This window comes from Falco rusticolus, chromosome 2, assembly GCF_015220075.1.
Source record: "Falco rusticolus isolate bFalRus1 chromosome 2, bFalRus1.pri, whole genome shotgun sequence".
Taxonomy (NCBI): Eukaryota; Metazoa; Chordata; class Aves; order Falconiformes; family Falconidae; genus Falco; species Falco rusticolus.
In genome coordinates this window covers 48,574,852-48,597,522 of record NC_051188.1, presented here as the reverse complement: position 1 = coordinate 48,597,522, position 22,671 = coordinate 48,574,852, and positions in this window count along the sequence as shown.

Here is a 22,671-nt window from a genome sequence, read left to right as displayed (position 1 = left end):
ATTACATGCTCTCATTTTCCTTCCTTCTGCCTCACATTTTAGAATGTCAATTTATTTTTCCTACCTATTGCTTTATTTTCATTTTTTCTTCTTTTGTTTCTGATTTTATTTTTGTATCTAAACCTTGTAATATTCTCTTTTAAATACTTGTTTTTCTTCTATCAGAATTTTAATCTGTTAAATTCTTTCATAAACTATAATGCAAAAGAAGTTGACAGTTGAATTAATTTAACTGCTACTTATTACATATCTGTATTATATGAATTGTGTTTAGTCTTTAAGAAATATCCAAATTACATATTTCCTTCTTGTTCTCAGTCTCAACAGTGTGAAGTTTCCTGCATTTTTTGCTTTTTTTGGGTGTTTTTCCCCCCTACTGTTTATAAAAGAGCAAATAATAGCACCTGAAAAGTTCAAAAGTTTGGAAATTAAATTTTATGGCAAATTGGTAATCTGTTTAAGTGGATAAAACCCCTACTAAGCACTGAATCATCTGTGCATAAACATATACTTATTTTTACATTAAATTAGTTGTTGAGCTGTTACATATTTTCACTATTGAAAGGCCATCATAATAAAAGAAGACAGTGATGTAGATGGATAATTATAGGGTTAGATGAGGTATTCCTGATATCTACAGTGACTGCAGAAATGAATCTTAATGAATTTTAATCCCTTAGTTTTTAGCAGCACATAGTAATGGAATTCAAACATTGGTTTTGCTATTGATTCATCCTCACTTTGTCTGCTTTTCCTGTTAGTCACAGTTCAGAATCCTGAACAGTTCTGTATGAAACAGTTAAAATAAACCAAATCAAGTTTTAGAATAGAGGCTATATTTGAAATAAAATTGACATTAATACATGGTAGTTCTTTACATACCGTACTGTGTGACTTAAGGATAGCCAAATTGACTGTAAATAAGCAGATGTGTAAGGAATTAATATATTCTTTCTAAATGAAAATTATATAGTTATGTGACTATTTTTAATTACCTCACTAATGTTTCAGAAAATTAATTAAACGGAAAGGATTAAAGTCAGAGAAAACAGATCTTATAAAATGGCTGAATTCACTCATTTCAACTCAGGCTATGTTTCCTTGGCAATCATCACAAGCATACTATATATATATATATGTATATATGAAATGCACTTTCTCAGTTATTTCAGAAACATAAACTTCACAAAAGATTAAATAATCTCTTAACGTATGGATTTTTAATTATATTAAAGTTTCATATGTACAAATATACACTTAAATATGCATATAGTAGAAAATTTATAGTAAAAGAGATATAGATAAAGTAAAAGAGAATAGTAAAAGACATTCACCATCAGCAAATAATACTTTGCATGGGAAATCACCCAATTTAATGAAAATGTCAAATACTGTCTTACAACGTGAGCTTACTACTGTTGCCAATAATGTTCTCAATTATGTTGTAAGAAAACACCTCCTCACTCTTTGTTCTAGGTATTTTCATTGTCTACAATGTACATGAGCTGTAACCGTGAATCAAGTGAGGACACAAAAAAATTATTTTTCCACATGGAGATTTTAAATTTTTCTCACTTTTGGTGGAAGGACACCATGCAGCATTTAAGATCACAGTTTCTTAAGATCAAAGTCTTAAGAAAAGAATCCTTAAGTCTCTTTTAGCCCTCTATTCTCTGAGGTTTTGTTTGATTTATTTTCTGTTTTGTTTAGTTGGTTTTGGTTGTTGGGGTTTTTTGCATAAAACAGACATTCCTGTGCTATGTTCTTGCTTCCTATACTAATATTTAAATGGCAATTATTTGTTCAAAAAATGCCAGTTCAAAAATTTCAATAATATCCAGTAATAAATATGAAGTATTTTGTGAGTTATGGCTTTCCTTGTTAAAAAAGATAGAATTGTTTCCATAGCCCATAGCCTAAACTAAACTTAAACTTCAAGCCTTCGATTTTCATTCCATCTAGGATAATGATACTAAGAACAAAGTGTTCTAACATCTCTATTAAGTAATCAAGACACCCTGTTCTCCTCTCATAATCATTATCTAGAGTAAGATAAAGAAGATTCCTTTCATCTTCCACAATAAAGCTTTTTATTAACATTCAACCATACTTTTGGTTCTTTTAGGTATCTACTTTATATATTTCAGCATATATGTCGAAGTACTGGGAGATGGGAATATAGGTCACCATGATATTTTGGCTAACTGAACTATTGCAATTTCTGTTGATGTACTCTAAAGGATGAGGCTCAAACATTGTATGGCAAGGCATTAACTCATCTCTATACATAGCATAAAGTGGTTTTCTGTTCACAAAAATCATAGGACAGCTGCCTAGATAAATTAGAAAAGTTGCTGGGTGAAGTGGTTTTGTGAATCATCTTTCAGTAACACTGCCAAAGACAGGATATTGATGCTAATGAACCAATAATCTAAGTGAGGTAAATTGAACTAAATTCTGTGCAAATTTACATCTTGTGGTGAGTCAAAGAAATCATAAATTATTTCTAATGTCTGTTCCAAATGCAGTGTCTTGTGTAAAGCATTATTAATATTTTTAGATCAATTAATTGCTAATCTTATGGATAATTTATCCTAACTGATAATTTCAATTTTTCTTTTCAAGCAAATGCTTTATTTTGTTTTCTGATGAAATCTACTTCAGTAAAATTGAAAACAAAACAAAACAAAACCAACAAAGAAAACCAAAAACAAAAGTCCAGAACTCATTATTTTAGGCTGTATGCAAAGCAAAATACTGCAAGTGGATTTCTCCATATCCATTAAGTAGATCAGTTTACAATAGTTGGGACTGTAAGAGGAAACCTCTTTTGGAACAGGCTGGCATCCCAGGCACCAGTACACTAGGGGCCATCCATCTGGAAAGCAGTTGGGCAGAGAAGGACCTAGGAATCCTAGCAGACCACACATTGCCCATTAGGGAGCAATGAGCAGTTGCAGCAATGGTGGACAGAAGTATCCTTGGCTGCGTTAGGAAAATCATCATCATCAGGTTGATGGAGGTGATCTTTCCTCTCTACCCAGCACTGGTGAGGACACATCTGGACCCCTGGGTGCAGGTCTGGGCTCCCCAGTACACAGGAGACCTGGATATACCAGACTGAGTCCAGCAAAGGGCCAAGAAGATAATATAGGTCTTAGAGCATCTTTCCTATAAGGAGAGGCTGACAGAGATGTGATTGTTTAGTTTAGAAACGCTTCTGCACTAAAAATAATAAATTGCAGAGCAGAGGACTAATTTTTTTTTTTTTTTTTAATTGATCCAGTAATTTATTGGTTAAACTCTAATGTAAATTTGGCAATACTTACATGTGAACAGGAGTCCCAAAGTCAGGTTTTTATGAAGATTTAGAGCAAGTTACAAAAGAAAGCATGATTTTGGTCTTTTGTATCCCTTTCCATGCTTATTGTTGTTCTTTCTCAAAGTTTTTGTTTAAGACATCATTGGTTTGATTAATCTCATACAGCTTTATTTGCCTAAAAGGTAATTCTGAACTAGCTTTTGAATTTATATTACATTTGTCATTTATGAGGAGTTGCAGGCACCTTCACAAAGCAGTTTATTCAATCTAAATAACTATGTCTGAATTAGTCAAGAGGCACCTATCTTTCTCTATCAACAATAGAGAGACTATAAAGCCTAGACAGCCAATTAACAACAGACTTGTAACTTCTATGTGTTTTCACCAAGTTTTCAAGAGTTTAGGAAGAACTCATTGTCAGAATGGGGTAATACCTGTGTAAAATAAATCTTTCATTCTGTAGCCAAAATACGGTTGTGACAGTTGTAAATCAAAGTGCATTTGTCAGGAAATGATGATGAGTTAACCTTAAACTCAAATAACATAGACTAAACTTGTGTAAGCAACAACAGTATATAAGCACAGTGTAAGAGTGATGGCCTAGGCAGTCACAACATCTAAGCATGTTACACAAGTATTTGCATAATGCTACCATCAAAGGAGCAAGGATCTGTGTAGGTACAGATAATAGGGATCCAAGAAACAAAAAATTTGTGCAGGAACAAGACAAACACAAGGGACTGCAAACAAGCAGAATGTCCTGTCAAGCAGTCAAGTAGGATAACTAGAAAACCAAAGCAAATGACATAAGCTGTATTAACAGCAGGTGGGATCCTTCTTTTGGCAGAGGGACAAGAAACATAAAAACATTGGGTATAAGTGGGGCAGAAGTTATAAGACAGCTCAGTTCTGGCTTCCTTCACTGAATCACTCTCAAGGATGAACACCTTGATTTTCCTAGAGAAGAACCACCCAGGACTGTTGCCATCAGAGCTGGAAACATCACCTCTGTGTTATTCTAAACTCATAGTTAATACAGAAATCTAAGGTTTAACGGTTTTGTCTGTATTGTGGTAAAAATTAATAACGTGGAAGAATTCTTAGAGTGCTATAAATCAATTAAGTTAGGGATGAATTGTCAGTGCTTTAATTACTCCCATGACCCTGATCTCTAAATCCCTGATATATAAATATATCTGCAACAATTCTGAATGATAAAATTACAATTATTTTTTTTTGTTTTGTCAATTACATTGTGTTCTATTTTTTCAAGTATTTAGTAAATATTTTACATACACATTTCCACAACAGTTGTGGAATAAGACGTTTAAAGTATAAGACATTTCTGATAAAATACAAAGTCTAGATAGTCTAAATACCAGATAGAACTGCTAACAACAAACAAAACAGTTACCAAATGAAAATAATTTTTGCATAGAGGATTCTGTGAAGTTTCTTTCTATGTGGAAGACCTTGTTTTGAGGGCTTTTTAAGGCTATTGTATTTCATAAGGTTAATGACAGACCCTGTAGTATCTAAAATGCTTAAAAGTCATTCTACAGAAGTTGTAAAATTACCCTTTTTACCTTTCATTTTAGTAAACAAATCTGTATAACATAAATGTGCTGTTTGTGGATAGCAAATGTATAGTTTCATGGGTCATATGATACATGTTGCTCTCTCAGCATTTATTTGAGATATATTTATATGTATTTATACATATATATATATGTGTGTGTGTGTCAAGTATTTTTTCCCTACACACTTTGGTGTTACAAAGAAAAGTTTGAAAATGTGATCAGGCTATAATTAAGGTAGCAACTGTTAATCTGCAGTCAGCCTGAATCTGTCGCTGACAGCACTGACAGAAATGAATTGTCTTGCATCTTAATGCACCCAAGGCCTCCTGCTCAGGCATATACATGCTTTAATATCATGTATGCATGTCTTCATATGTGCTGTCTCTTTGGGAATAATAAGGGTCACCTCTTGAGCCTAAGAGGAAAATAAAGAGTATAACTGTTCCAGATTATTTAAAAGAGTACCTTGGCCTCTTTCTGCTCCAAGTGGACAAGGGACTGGAGTGTGGGGCTAAAACCTTGATGACAGGGCTAAGGAGAGCTTGTGATAGGACAAAAAGAACTCCAAATGCATTAGCACACTGGTAAGAAAATGTGAAAACCATTTCAAGCTGTCCTCTGACTTGCTGCAGTGATGATTTTAAATTAATGTAAAACTGTTCATGTATTAGACTATCACATTTTCCCCACATAAAATGTTCTCTTTTTTTTGTCTCTCTCTCTGAAAGCTAGCTGGAAAACTAATTTCCTTTGTTGCACCATAACAAGTGTCACTTCTTAAGTCTGAGGCAAAATTATCAGAACATGGTATCAAATATAAGTGAGTAAATCTGTGGAGGCATTTCAGAAATCAGTTTAGTGGTCCATATGTTACATGAAATCTTAACTCACACAAAAGTATACCTTTTCTCAAACAATAATACCTCAAATGCAGGTAATAGCCTCTTCAGCATGTTTTTTCTCTCATAGATAATGTAGATGTTTTATGCCCTGATTAAAATAATTTCTAGTGTAGCTTCACTGGCATGAATTAATTGATTTGGCATACTCACAGGAGAATTGATTGTAGCTCCTCCAATATCATTACTCTGTAATAGTAAGAATTTAATCAAATACTATGTTCATAATTATAAGAACAAGCAAAGCTGGAATAAAAGGAAACTGATTTCTCCCCTCCCCCCCCCCCCAAAAAAAAAAAACCAAACCAAACCACAACACCAAAACATGACAATCTTACATCAGTCATCACAAACATAATGCTTATAGGAGGATCTTTGTAAAATCAATAGGGTTTGGATGTTTAAAATTATCCATTCAAAATTGCTTTAGCAATTCCAAAATTCAAGCAGAGACTTTCTTTACTTTGGCTTTGCCTAGTACGATGAGATGCAATCTGCATGCAGCATGCACCTGTTCAGTGAATGGTATGATGTTATGCCACACACAGACAGGTTTCCAAGGATTATATGGATTCTGATGATATTCTAAACCCTGATTAAGAGACAGAATTTTGTATTCAGTGCTCTTCCAATAACACCTATAAGTGGACTGAGACCCTAAAGACCACGGGTGGCTCTCAGTTAGATACACATTCCCAGGGTGCAAGAAGTTTAGAAAAAAACATCCTCTTTTCATGAAATCCACTTGGGTCACGAATCTTATGTCCATCTCCATTTGAAATATTTTTTTTTTCAAATATTGAATCACGAGAATGTTGACATACTTATTAATAAATCAGTTGTAACAGGTCACTTCTGTATATAGATTGCACACCTTCAGTGGGACTTCCTGGTGAATTTTCTCTGTAGGCCCAACATAAGACCGGTGACCGCCCAAATTTATAATTTTATACCATAACTTAATAGAATTTGTAAAATAAATTATAGCCTATATTATAAACTTTGACAGTTTTTCTTTCTCAAAGGTACAGTGGAAGGCTTCAGGAAGAATTAGAATGGAAATGATAGAAGTGTCACAATACAGACTATTATGTAAGCTCATTAATTGTGGTTGAATGTAGAAAAGTTGAACTCAGTCATGTACAAATCCACAACACAGAACTGAAGGCTGGGTTTGTTTTACTGTGCTAAAAAGGTGTTTATCTGGATATAAATGTCATAAAGACATAATTAGACCATATGAAAAGTAAGGGGGTTTTAAGGTGTATTAAGGGGGTTTGGTATGAATAGTATAAAAACAGAACATATGAATTATAAATATATTATCTCAGTGAATATGTAATGATGCACAGATTCTTGCTACAACGTCAGAGTCCATCCCTGTAGCATTTTCTTTCTTTATCCTTATAAGTAGTACTCCATATCTTACTACATAAAATAATTTCAAGAAAAGAAAGCTGAAAAAGAAAGATAAAGGGCAAAAAGGAAATACAAATCAATGTAATCGTGACTTCTTTATCAAAATATCAAAATATATTTATCAAAATGTACTATCAAGGTAATTTTGCAAACTGGTACTGCTTAACAGTTAAAGTATGAGGTCAAGTAATCTAAAGGTAGGGAAACAATTTTAAATCCAGAAGCTGACAACATAATCAATCATGGTGTGCTGAATAATAACCACCTAATAAGAATTAATGAAAATAATATGCTATATGTATAATACTTTAATGGATAAATATTAATAGTAAAATCTCAGGGAAAAAGTAGAATCTGTAACCATATTTTAAAATACACATACATGTACGTTATTGAAGTTCTAAAGTTATTCATCTGAAACCTCATACTCTAGGGAGGAATGCAAAACTGAAGAAAGGCCATAGTGACATTATATAGTACATTAAATGTCAGACATGAATATAACCTTTTGACACAGGATAATAGCTTGAAGAACATTTAGGGAAGAAGTGTTACCTCTTATTTAAATATTATACTATGCAGCTGTCACAGAAAACATTCCCATTAATAAGGTAAATGAAAAAGTATCTATCCAGATTATCCATACCAGCTTGCCTATATAGCTTGTGGTTTATCAGGGTAGGGAAGCAGGTTGTTTGTGTCTACCTCTTCTTTGTTTTTTTGGTTGGTTGGTTTTGGGTTAGGGTTTTTTTTTCCATGACAAAGAGACATTTTCTTTCCTTTGGGGCTGGATGGAATATAGATTAGAATAAGCTTTTTTCCTTAGTTGATTTATTTTGTATCAAACCCAGAAATCCCAGATGAGATTTGAGGTTTTATCTTGGGTTTCCAAGATCATTCAAAATTAAAATTGATAGTAAAATCATGTGGTTCCTAACCCTCATGTACTGAAGACACAATTTAAAAGAAAACAGTGCTATAACACAGAATCTCATTGATGTTGGATATCTCCCCTGCCCCCATCCTTAGTATCTGAGGCAGTCTTCTTGATTTGAAGAACCCACAATTATATATAAAATTTTATTTTTATACATAGTCAGATTAAACAGATATTTCCAAAATTCTTAAGCAATAAAATGCAATGGCTCTAGAAGAACTGGCTGTGCAAAAACATGCATTGACATATGAGGCACACTAGGATATCTGAGACATGACCATGTGGTTGACAGATATGAAAACTGTAGACCTACACTTTTCCAGAGAAGAACATAAGAGTTCAGGAAGAGTACTCCATGGTGATGGTAGTTTGCATACACAAACGGTTACTTGCATACAGCATAATACAGTTGCTTAAGGACATTTATTCCATTTCAGTCCAGGGATCTGTACATGGCTTGCAGATATGACATAGGATTTACAGGAAGACAATACACCTCTGCATTGTCAGCTGAGGTCCACAGAAAGCTATTTCACAGCCTGAATGACTCTAGATGCCTGTTTATAAGTAATTAAATCCTGTCCCTGCAAGAATACATGTCCATTTAGGCATGCCTGTGTTGAACCGAATCCTATTGGAGATAAATAAAAGTTAAACTGCACTCTGCGTTTGAAATAGGGACTGAGCAAAGGCAGAAGTAGAGATATTATTCTATCAGTCTGGCATCACTACTGCTCAATTTCTTGAGTGTAAGAAGACATAGTAATATGCATTTCATGTGATATATGTTTATAAAACAGTTAAAAAGTGATAGTTTGTGACATTTGCTTTTATTGTGTCCTTAATACTTTTCCTCATAACTTCAAACCATGACTGTAGATTCTTTTTTTTTTTTTTTTCTGAATTCTTTCAGTGATATGAGAAATCTTCATTATGTTCCTTTCTGCAGGATGATGGTCTAGATATATAATCTGTTTCTGTATAGAAAAGTCCATTACACGGTTCTGAGTATGACAATGAAAATGGTGAAGCAGTATTTTGATCTGAGAATACAGACCCAAGAATTAATGCCTCTGGTGATCATTCGTCAGTATAGATTAAACATCCTTGCATGGGAAATGAAGTAACTGCTTACTCTAAGTGTGAAACTAAAGCAAGTAACCAGGTTAATAAATGTTGAATTTGATTGGTGCAGTAGTTGCATGGTCCATTTATATAATGGACCAAAACACTGGCCAACAACAGATAAAATCCCCTAACAATCAGCAATCATATGCTAGCTCTACCATTTTAATACGACTTTATTCATTCTTTTTCATTCCCTAACCTGAAAACAGTATGAATAGCAGAAATATAAAATATAGTCATTTATATTATGTAAGAATATAATTTTATATAATATAATAATTTATATTTTATTATAATTATTGTCTACTCCAGTTAAGCACAATATAGAGAAAGGACACTGTTGCTTTGGTGTAAAGGTGTCTGACATATATACCCCAGGGGGTTATTGCAATACCCATTTCTAAGCAACTGATGTATCCAAAGCCAAGAAGTCATTCTGCTTAAAAATGGTAAGCAAAATATGTCTTTAAGCTGTGTACAGATTCTAGCATTAGACTTCCATTCTTATCAGTTTTAATTCAGTTAATGTTAGATACTCTGTGATTTTGTCATGACTGAAGGAAAATGAGATGCACTAGGTTTTCTATTATATTGTGTAAGATACATTGCATGTTATATGGAATGATTCCAATAAATAATAAACAATTGGAATACATCTTATTTTAAAGTGTTTTAAACTTCCGACAAGTTGGGGGTCTCACATGAGTAAACGTTGTACAGACACGTTGGATACATAACTTATAGAAGTACTTTTTTATACACATACATATATGCCCACATATATCTGCTTCATTGTCTTTTAATAATAAGTCCCAAGTGTCTGACCACTACAAATATCCTGTTTCTTCCACAATTTCCACTATGTCACACGCCCTAGAAATACTATGACAAAAACAAGTCAAAGGACAAAATACGGCCATATGCTGTACTTGGTCCCAAGTAAGGTAAACACTTTGTAGATGGGGGTTGTTTGGTGGTTGGTTGGTTTTTGTTTTTGTTTTTGGTTTTATTTAACAAGATGAGGAAAAAGCCTGAGTACTTGAATCAACTAAAGTAAAAACCAGGAGTGCTCAGAGCAGATAATGTCACCTCTCTAGATACTTACAGATTCCTTCACAGTACATGGGAGACATGTTCAAATACTTCCCATTCTTGTTCACTAGAGATATATTTTCCTTCACTAAGGTAAATTTAGTTAGCTATGAATGTGCACAATGAAAATTTCTCAAAATCCTAGAACAGGGACAAGTAAAGCAACAGCCATTCAAATATATTGGTGTCAGAAAAACCGTTATATTGCTCAGACTTCCTTCTCTTAACTGATGACACTTTGTGGCTGCAGACTGAAACAGTAAATTCTGCATGTAACATTTCTGATGTGGGTTATGACTAAAATCAGTTATGTAAAGTCACTTATATAGCTCCCAATAGTGTACATTGAGCTTTAAATTCTTAATGCATTTCTCTTCCTACCTCTTTGTGAAATATTTAAATTTTACGGTACACACTCACAGGCAGTTAAACTGAGACCACGGTGAGGGAGGAGGTGGTTAGGGCTCAGATTTTTAGATAGCTTGCTGTCTAAAACAGTAAGTAAGCTTATAGCACAAAGTAGCTAAATACATCAGGCATTTATAGAAATCCCACTCATGTCTATGTGTGTCTTTACATGCTCAATTAGCTTTGAAAAACTGGTGTTACGTGTCTAGGGCAGTGTAATATAAGGACTTTACAGCAGAGTTGGGAGTTGAATCCAATTTTGCAAATATTATATTAAGTTCTTTAACCACTAGAAAATCCTTTGCTTTTGACCTAGAAATCTATTTAATGCTCCACCTTGGCTTAAGAAAACCAGAAGAAAAACATTATTTGAGGTACTGTGTGCAGATTTATGTGGATGTTTATCTTCAGCAGCAGGGAATCAGAAAGGGTAAATTTTTATTTGTAAAGTTGTAAACATTTGAAATAGACTATGAGTACAACCTCTGTCCGTGTTTTCTAAAGATATACTCTGTTTATCCATTTAGCAGAATACTTTTGGTTAGATACTACTGGGAATATGTGGCAAGATTATTTTTTCTCCTCATCCCCTATGAGTGATCACTCCTGTGCTTTGCCTGTAAACATTCATTGTACTTTCTTTGCCAGCAGGCATTCAATCCTGCAAATTGAAACACATTGACAATCCATTTCACATGCAGGTTAAGGCCTTTTCCTCTGCATGGAGCAGAGAATGAGCTGCTGGTCTAACTTGAAGAGTATTGATGCCTATGTGAGTGAAAGAAAGTATCTTATTGAATGTGTGCCTAGTCTGTGTTTGTGACCATAGCTTCCTGTGACAATTAACTACTCTAATTTAATTCTGGATATGTTAATCTATAGGGCAAGGCCACTCAGTGCTGTACTGTTCAGCTGTTCTGAACAAGGCTCACTGGGATTCTAGTTTTGTTTCTGTCTTATGTTGTTATCCCCACATGGAGTTCTAGAAAAAGAGAAAACATAAAAGGAAGATATTCAACCAGGAAGAAACAAAAATAAAGTATTATGTTACACAGTGTAGGTTCTTTACTGAATGAGACTAGTTGGGGAAGGATTTGAGTACTGATTCTTTTCGAAATGTCCCTATTGGTTTTCCCATGGTTTCATTTTTGATCAAGCATCAAACAAACAAATCAACAGAGAAGGAAAGGAGTTCTCCAATTCATTACATACATGAGCAAGTCCTAGAAATTAGCTATGAAACAGCAGCTTATATTACCTAGTTAAATAAGCTTGATGAAGTCCACTGCACAGAGCAAACTAAATGGTCTTAGTGTTTTGTAGGGCATTCCAGTTGTTTTTTGCCTCCACCTAATTTCAGTGTATGGACAAAACAGTAGCTGATGTCATACCATATGTGACAATATTCTATCCACTCAATAGCTGATACAGAAAGTAAATGATATTTCAGTATACTTCCAGCTACAAGTCGCTGTTTCAGATCATGTTGCTAAACTTCAGTGGTTTAGAAAGCCGTCTCAAGGTTAAGAAAATAAGGTGAAGTGACAAGACAAGCCAGTAAGGGAGAAACAGACAGCACATTTAAACCAGGAAAAATAAGTCAGGCATGTGAATATTGGGGGCAAATTTGGCTGTGATAACCATGAGACAGATGGCAGAGTTCAGGATCCTGAGTAGTGAAGCATATTAAAAAGCAGGATCCCAGCCCTGAACTTCAGGAAAACAGATTTTGTGTCTGTTTGGGGACCTGCTTGGAAGAATCCCAGCGAGAAAACACTGGCAAGAAGGGGATCCAGGAGAGCAGGTTGATTTTCAGAGACCACATCCTCCAAGCTCACAGCTAATCCATCCCCACACACAGGAAGTTGAGCAAGGGTAGCCAGAGGCCTGCATGGATGAACAAGAAGATCCTGATTAGTCAAACACAAAAAGGAAGCATACAGGAGGTGGAAGGAGGGACAAGTGTCACAGAAGGAATATAGAAACACTATCTGAGTATATAGGTACGGTGTTGGAAAAGCCAAAGCCCATATAACGATCAGTGGTGGACTGAAAGAAAGAAAATGTCGGTTTGGCAGGAAGGAGGATCTGAGGAACTAAGACCGGTCAGCCTTACCTGGACCTCTGGGAAGGTGATGCAGCAAATAATGCTGGAAACCATATCCCAAGATATGAAGGACAGTTGAGACTTATTGAATAATATAATTATCTGTCATACAAGCTTTTATGTAAACAGTTATTCACAAAAAAAAAAAAAAAAAAAGCTAGTTATCAGTATTGATGAAATTCATTCTTTTGAAATCTGACCCCTGTCTAGAATTTTTTTGGGCACTTTGTGAAGCAGAAATAATTTTGCATGTTTTTGCTATGTGGTCCAGCTAGTGATGAGGATGATTCAGATCATCCTACAGTAAACATCTCCAATATATTGACTGAATTAATCTTGCAGAACATGTTGGCTTAACTTCTTTTTCCCAATCATAAATTTTCTGTTAAGCTTGAAACCGTACATTTTAAAAGCACTGCAAAACACTGAGGCACTCAGTTACTAGGACTAAATTTTTCCAACACTACAGATGTTAGATTGCAAGGAGAGAGGGTCATATTGCATTTGCAAAGTAGTTTGGAAAAGCATGCAGGTATCTCAGAATGAACAGGAACGCAAGGCCAGGGATATACTACTCTAGGACAGAACCTATTTTTTACCTCATCATTACCATAAATTTGCTTTACTACAAACAAGTTAAAATGATGTACTCTAGTTTACCATCCTGTTCCTAGGTAGGCATGATCTGTAAAATGTAAAAAAATGTCTAAACTGAAAGAATATTTATTGTAGCTTTTGCATTTTTAAGTTGTTTCTTTCTAGCAGTGCAGATGAGAGGTTTAATTTCTTGTCATCTTTTGTGTATGTTCGTATTCTTTATTAATTCTTTTGAAATGTTAAAATTTTCATTTGCACAGATTCCTTTGAAAAATCTAGAAATGGCTATTCATCCACAAAAGTCTATTAATATTTTTCAACATTTCTTTGTATATATTTCCACTTATACGTTATGACAGTGACAGGTTTGGTTTTGTAGGTTGTTGGGATTTTTTTCACCTTATTTTTGTATAATATCTATAAAAACATCTCCAAGAGGTTTTAAAGTCTACAGTTTTCTTATCTTTCCCATAAGGGGTCAGTGCATTGCACTTGGGAATGAATTATAATTCACAACTTTCACAAAGACAGGAAGCAAGAGGAGCAGGGCTGCTCCCTGGTGGACAGTAACACAATCCATTAAAAGTCCAGAACTGGAGGGGAGGGATCAAATCCAGGGACCATGTAGGTTGTCCAAGCAGAAGCAAAAGGACACACAGCTGGAAACATGGGTACAATGGTGGTCCAGAGTCTGTTGAGGAGATGGGTATGGAGAGAAGTACAACGCATATCCAAGGGATCCAGCTAAGAAACAAGCTAAATTGCGTAGAGTTAGAGTACAAGATAGAGTAGAGCTGAGAAGACAAGGCTAGAGACAGTTATACCTACAATAGAGCTCACACAAGGACCCAGAAGCCCATGCCTGAACTTCAGTGGAGCTCCCTGGTGTATTATGTTGAGAGAATGGGTGGAGGACCCAGGAAAGGTTGGTAGGAGTCATTAAGACCCATCAGTGCATTCAGGACCTTGACACTCAAATTTGGTGATACATCTGAGTTCAAAATGGAAACTTTGTCCATATTATATACCTCTGTAAAAGAACAAAGTAAAAGATGGGTGAAAATCATAATTGTTTATGATGCTTTCATACTACAAAAGATACTAAGCATCTCACAAGTGCTGTGGTTATATTGAAAATGACCCATCACCTTCCTTCTTTTTTTTTTTTTAATATGAAATTATTTGAGTATTTTTTTAAGCTATTTTGATCAAGAGGTTCCAGTCAAATTTGTCTGGTGTGGATTCATCGAAACATTGAAAAAAAAAATCGCACATTCTGTCCCAGTAGAGGGTGCTATTGATAAAAATCATGAGCTACAAAACTATACAGAGTTAAAAGCTAAAACAGGAAGAAGGGAAAGATGAAATTTGTTTCTTAGGTTAAGTTCATGAACTGTGTAAAAAGAGATTTTAGCCTTCACAACACTGTTCAAAAACAAATAAAAGGAAAAAGACTGGCACAAAGATCAGAGCACCTAAGTTAAACCTGTACAGGTGCAAATTCTCCCACAACAATATCTTACAACTGTAATTTGTTTCTAAGTATTGTAGTGCTAAGATATGTCTCATCAAGGTGCATATCTTGTGATATGTTGTGGCTGAACCCAGCAGGCAGCTGAACACCATGCAGCCGTTTTCCCACTCCCCCACCCCTCAGTGGAATGGGGAAGAGAATTGGAAAAAAGGTAAAATTCACAGGTTAAGATAGAGAGAATTTAATCAGACCTAAAAGGAAGAGGAAATAATAATAATAATAAAAGAATATGCAAAACAAGTGATGCACAATGCAGTTGCTCACCACCCCTATGGATACCCAGCCAGTCCCCAATCAGCAAGCTGCCACCACCTGGACAGCTCCTCCAGTTTTATTGTTCAGCATGATGCCATATGGTGTTGAATATCCCTTTGGCCAGTTTGGGTCAGCTGTCCTGGCTGTGTCACCTCCCAGCTTCTTGTGCACCCCCAGCCTGCTCACTGGCAGGACAGTATGAAAAGCTGAAAAGTCTTTGACTTAGTATAAGCACTGCTCAACAAAAACTAAAACATCAGTGTGTTATCAACATTATTCTTATCCTACATCCAAAGCACAGTACTCTATTAGCTATTAGGAAGAAAATTAACTCTATTCCAGCTGAAACAAGGACATGACCCTACTGAGTTCTTACTTTAACTTACTCTACTGAGTAGGCTATATATTAACTTCAAAGCTATTGAAGGTGTCCTCCAAATTGGTAATCCCTAGCCCACTGGACAAATGGAATAGTGACTACACGGTCAGGCTTTGGTTTTAATTTCTCTTTGTAAGTAACAATGAAGTTCGAGTCAGACTTGAGTTGTACTGAAAATGAAGAGTTCTCCCAGTTTCAATGGGAGCCACCTTTAACTTGTACCTCTGCAACTACAAATTTGAAAGTTTGCATGGACCTTCCCTCATTATCCCAACTGATTACTCCAAATTACCTAGTGCAAATAAATTTGTTTAGATTTTTCTTAAATTTTAGCACAGATGGCTGAAATCATAGATTCTTTAACAAAGAAATAGTGGTTGTTGACAGATTTCATGGATTTACCTAAGCATAAAAAGGAAACTTCTTGTAACCCCAAATATATCAAATGTGATTTTCTATAACGTCTTATATAACAATTTAAATTATGTGAGATTATCAATCTAGTCAGTCTGACTTGGTTAGAAACTTACTTTTGTAATAATATGAATGACAGGCTGACCAAGGCTGATAATGCTCTGTAGAGTTCTTCCTGACATACCTTCAATTTCCGTTATGTTACAAGCATTCTGTCATTTTTTTACACATTGTTTTATCTGAATAACCTTTCTTCAGCACCCTTCAGTTCTAAGATGTAATGTTATGTCAAAAGTCTTACAAAATTCAAGACAGATTTTTTTTGGGGGGTTGGGGTTTTTTTTTGCTCCACCCCACCCCCCCCCCCGCCCCGTGAATTACTTTAATAGCAAAAAGATACTGCAGATATGGTACTTACAAGCAATATCTGAAATTTCTAAACAAAAAAACCCTATGTAACATAGTATGTAATAAACTGTCTTCCTTTGAATACGATATATATTCAGAATGTCTTCTCAGCATGCTTTTAGTATGACACCCTTAAAAGCAATCTGAAAACTGTAAGAGTGTGAAAAGATTGACAGTCTATAACACAAGCATATTAAACTACAGGGTTTTTGGTCTGCCACAAATACTGGTGTAGATTCTGACACTGACATTAATGAGTTCTGTATATTGACAGCTAAAGATGAAAGACTGAAACAAGGAATCCTCTAGACATGAGTCTCTTGGCACCAGACTATTTGACAACCCTAATTATCTTGACTGGAAAATGAATGTCTAAGAGCTTATATGGATTTGGATTTTGTACTATAGTTTGTCAAAACTGTTATGTCTTGTTGAAGAAGTATGTGAATTTAATTTCTTGGGGAAAAGTTTGGCATTGCCAGCATAGCACAACTTAAAAAATGTTGAAAACATCCTCCTTAATCATATAAACTATGCAATTTTTCCTACATAAATTTGAAGTGAAGTTAGATTGCTGCTAAATTTTTGATGGCCTTAACAGGGGGAACTGCGTATAAGATGGGTAGATATGACAACTGTGATCTAACGCAGAGGATATGACTGTAGGTGTCACAAATACTGTGGTCTTTATCAACTTGCCCAGGAACTGGTTCTCCAACAGGAAATAAGCCTTTCCATGCCTCAACAGTTATGTTCATACCCTTATGAGAAATTCTTGAACTTTACCATTAAAGTCATGTCTTTAACAAACTAATGTAAGTATTGACCACATAACATACTTACTTTTGTAACTCAGATAAGAATATGTAAACAGTACTTTCCATACATACTACAGGAATGTATGTCATGCAATTTAAGTTTTTAATGTGAGTATGAGGTTAGTTAGAACACTCATTAAAAACATTGTTGTTTTCTAAATATGTTTTGACATTTCTCCTATGAATAAGATAAAGTTTTCATGCATTTTTAGATACAAATAACAACCATAAGCAGAATAATCTTTTAAAAACTAAAGTCCATCTTCGCTACTCTCATCAGCATGCTTTTGTCTTCTGTCTTTCTATGATAAAGGTTTTGTGTTAATGTTATAGTAAAATTTACAACCTATATACTCTATATAGATAGCTTTTTAGTGCTGATCTTACTTGACCTGAATTTGCTTAATAATGCAAGAATAAAATTTCCCTTTTATTTCACAATAACATTTAAAAACAACTTTCAAATACTTCTATAGTTTTCTTCAAAATTACTTTGATATCTCACTTCAATATGGTGCTAACATTATCCAAAATGGTCTTGATGCCACTTCAAAAAACTTCTGTGTAAAATCTAGTTAATGAAAAGATGAGATAAATAGGGTGGGTTTTTTCAGTACCAGGAGGTTAAAAATTTCTAATGCCAAAATAACCTTCTTTGGACATAAAGAAAGAGGAGCCATCTAAGGCTAGTAGTAAGTGCTGACATGCAATGGAAAGGTTAAAGTGGTGAAATCCAAGACATAGAGTAGTCAGAAAATGACGTGGATTTGAATCACAATGTGCTGCATGACCTTAAAGACAGACATGAATAACAAAACAGAAAAAGTATAAGATGAGGAGAAATACAACTATGTCTACCTGATTAAGAACTATGACTCTTACTATATATATTTAAAAAACCCAAAACAAAACAAAACAACAGAATCTTACTTAATGTAATAAAATTAAACAGTTAAATGAAGACTAGGTAGTAAGACAGATGAGCACAGATGGATTTATATTTTTTAAAAAAATGGTGAAAAATTCAAGAAATACATTGAAAACAGCAGCACTTCATGTTTATTGTATTATTCTCTGAGATAACTGTTCTCTTGTTTCTGTAGTTCTTTGTTCTTTTCACAGTAACTATCGTGTTACTTGATCATGGACAAGTGAAGAAGTAAAATGTAATTGACTTTGCACCTATGCAGATACCAAACAATGATTCCATTAGATCACTCTAATATTTTAGCAACATAGGTGTTACCATTTTTTCAGTCTGAATCTTACATTGGCAAATAACTGTGTCAATGAAATGACACAGTTTTCATACACAGTTTGTGTATGACAAACAAAACAAAACATGTGCTAAGCTTAAAAATCAAGGATGACTGGAAATTTCAATAAGAATAATTGTCTTGCTGTCATGGTTTAACCCCAGCTGGCAACTAAGCAACACACCACTGCTTGCTCACTCCATCCTGGTGAGATGGGAGAGAGAATCAGAAGAGTAAAGGTGAGAATACTCATGGGTTGAGATAAAGACAGTTTAATAAGTAAAGCAAAAGCTGCACATGCAAGCAAAGTAGTGGTGAAGCAAGTCAAGGTGGACTTAAAAGACACACTATGTCTGTGTGGCTGGATTCGGACAAAATGGCCTTTATTGTTTATACAAACTATTTATATATCTTAGACAGTGCAGGTGTTAGACCCTGATAGGTTTTTGTGTCCTTCTTCTTGCTTGCTCTTTGCTGTTGCTGTAGGTGCCCGTATGCTGCGGTTCTAAGTTCCGATTCTTCACATCCTGTTTGCATACCTGACAATTTGTGGCTGTCTTAAAGGTACACGGCTTAGTCTTTGAAGTCAACTAACTTGTCTGCAGACCCGCTGCAGACCCCAACACAAAGTAAAACAAGGAATTCATTCACAGCTTCCCATCAGCAGGCAGTTCAGCCATCTGCAGGAAAGCAGGGCTCCATCATGCTTAACAGTTACTTGGGGAGACAAAATGCCATCACTTCAAGCATCTCCCCTTTCCTTCTTCCCACAGTTTTATATGCTGAGCATGATGTCATATGGTCTGGAATATCCCTTTGGTCAGCTGGGGTCCCAGCCTTGTGTCCTCCCATCTTCTTGTTCACCCCCAGCCTGCTTGCTGATGGGATGGTGTGAGAGGAAGAAAAGGCTTTGACTTTGTATGAGCACTGCTCAGCAGTAATGAAACATCCCTGTGTTATCAACAGTTTTCAGCACAAATCTAAAACATAGCCTCATACTAGCTAATACAAAGAAAATTAACTCTACCTCAGCCAAAACAGCACATCCTCCACCCCTTATTCCATAATATATACATTATGTTCATATCACACAGCATCCAATACATTATTACCCTTTACCCCTCTTTTCATCCTTTGACTAATACACAGGCATCATTCCCCTAGTTTGTGGACCACCCTGTGAAATGTCTGTAGAATGTCCACAAAATGTACATTGATTTCATTGTCCATTGACTTTGGGCTCCAGCTATTATGGTGGTCACTCAGGACAGGAGAGGTTGTGTGTTTTATGGGGTTTTTGGGAACCAAAGCCAGTTCAGTTCAGGTCACTGTTGCACTTGCACTGCTTTTTGTAGGGCTTGTCCTCCACTGGTTCAGGTGGTTCCTGCTATATTAATTCCTATAACATGCAACTCAAATCATGAGTTGCAACAATTTAAAGGTATTTCCATGACAATTTATACTCCTAGTCCCTTTGGACCAGACCATCAGGTTTAACATCGCAATGAACTTCTCCCCTTCCCCCTCCTCCAGCTTGGACTTATCCACAGACTGCAGTTCCTTAGGGGTGTACATGCACCAAGCGGAGCTTTATCTATGAGCCACAGTATCTTCAGGGACATATGTGCTGCAGCATAGACTTATCCACAGCCACAGTTGCTCTGAGGTGCACCTGTTGCCGCGTGGACTTATCCTTGGGCCACAATCGCTTCAGAGCTATACCTGATGTGTCACAGACACAATCACAGACACAGATGCTTCAACATGTACCTGCTCTGGCATGGGGTTATCTATGGCCACAGATGCTTCAGGATGTCCTGCTCCCACATGGATTCATCCACAGGTCACAGTCCCTTTGACTCAAGTTCACACACTGGAGTTCCGGCCTGCCCAGTATAGCAGCACAGAAACAGCAGCGATGTCCTGGTCATCTGCCAGCTCTGGTGCATTGCTATTGCTGTTATCAAAGTGTTTCTAGACACAGTGGAGTAAGGTAAGAAGCAGTACAGCAAGCAGTGAAAGTAAAAAGCAGCCACTAATGAGCACTAGACTATAATTTAAAGTAAGCCAAGCAAGCATCGTGGCAAGCACAGGAGCCTGCCAATTAATAGCTGAACAGCAGTAAGAGCCATAAATTCAATCTAGCACATTCCAATCAAATCTGTCACTATCTCAAACCCTTTGAGCCCTATGCTGGGTGCCAAAAAAGACTGTCATGGTTGAACCCCAGCTGGCAGTTAAGTACTATGCAGCCGCTCCCTCCCTCCCTGACCCATCCCCCCACAGTGGGATAGGGAGTAGAATCAGAAAAAGGTAAAACCCATGGGTCAAGACAAGGACAGTTTAATAATTGAAATAAAATTCTATAATCATAAGCATTGTAGTGAAAAGGAATAAGAGAGAAAGGAATAAACCCCAAGAAAAACAAGTGATGCACAATACAATTGCTCACCACCCACTGACCAATTACCAGCCAGTCCATGAGCAGTAATCGTCTGCTCACAGCCAGCTGCCCCTGGTTTATGTACTCAGTGTGGCGTTCTATGACATGGAATATCCCTTTGGCAAGTTTGGGTTGGTTGTCCTGGCTCTGTTCTTTCAAAGCTTCTTGTGCTCCTCCTTACTGGTAGAGCACTGGAAACTGAAAAGTCCTTGACTTAGAGTAAGCACTACTTAGCAACAACTAAACCATCAGTGGGTTATCAACATTCTCATACTTACTCCAAAACACAGCACTGTACCAGCTACTAGGAAAAAAAAAAAAATCCTTTATCCCAGCTAAAACCAGGGCACTTGCTAATGTTTTTATGAATTATTTTTTTTATGAAGAAAACATTTTTTATCCACATGTGGATACACACCTAGCAACTGGCCAAGGTCAACCCACCACACTTATTCATGGGTAAGAATATACTGTGGTGCTTGATGGACTAAACCAGTATGCACAAAGCACAGGTGAAAGCATTTAGCAAGAGTCATTTCAGCGTGAAAAGTACCGGTCTGTTCTTGCTGGCAGTAAGAGATGATTTCTAGGGTTTTCTTAATAGCACATATCCTCAAACAGACTGAGAGCCTTGATCAATGAAGGTCTAGGCTTGATATTAATTTCTGACATCCAAATGCCAATCACTATTTCTCACTAATCTCTGTAACATGTTCTTCCACTTGAGAAATTGTGGATTATATATTTGTACTGAAATGAGTTGACTGTTACAAATGTGAGGATAAAAGGCAGCCTTTTGATAACAAGGCTAATGTGGGAAAACATTTTTTTTGGTCTCATTTTACTAAAGAAAAAAATAATTAAATTGAACTCATCAACTCAGTTAAAATGTAACAAGTCCAATAGCTAAATACTTATAAACTATTTAAAAAATGAAGAGAAATCAGAAAGCAAAACAGAAAGTCATAGTTCAAAAAAGATCAAAATGAGTACATTCTTATCTAGCTTTCTGGAAAAAAAGAACACAAGGTTTTGCAAGGCTTGAAAATCTATTTAACTATCCTTTTTTGGCATGTCTAGCAGTGTTTCAATTATTGTGTGAAGATACAGCAAGCTGCTGTTAAAAAGCTTAAAAACATCTCATGTAACAGATCTAAACCACTGTATTTTGCACAAACCCTAACGATTTTTGAGGTCCTAGTTAGCTTAAAATTGTATCATATTTCTTCTTTTAATACACCTTGAAAAAATACACTTGTAATCATGTTTTTATTGGCAACTAGGATCTGTCATGTAGCCATGTACAAATTTTACAATATGTGAGAACTATGAATGTAGAGCTAATTAATTAAAATAGGGAATTCAAAGTACTTAGTTACTTAAATAAATATTCTTTTATTTGAAGAAATGAGACAGTCCTAATTCCTGCAATTCAATTAACAGGAATAAAATGTATTTGTTTTATTTAAAGATAGTCCAAGATTTAGACACTGTTCCTACTGAAAATATTTTATGAATAGTAAGAAGCATTAGGACATAAAAGAGTACAAAGCTTTTCACTTCATAGTTCTTCTTCTGACTAATGAGAATTGTGTCACAAATGATCGATACTTAGTTATTGACTGATTTGTTAAGTAAGAGGAAGCGACAGTACTGGGGAAACTAGTCTAGGTAT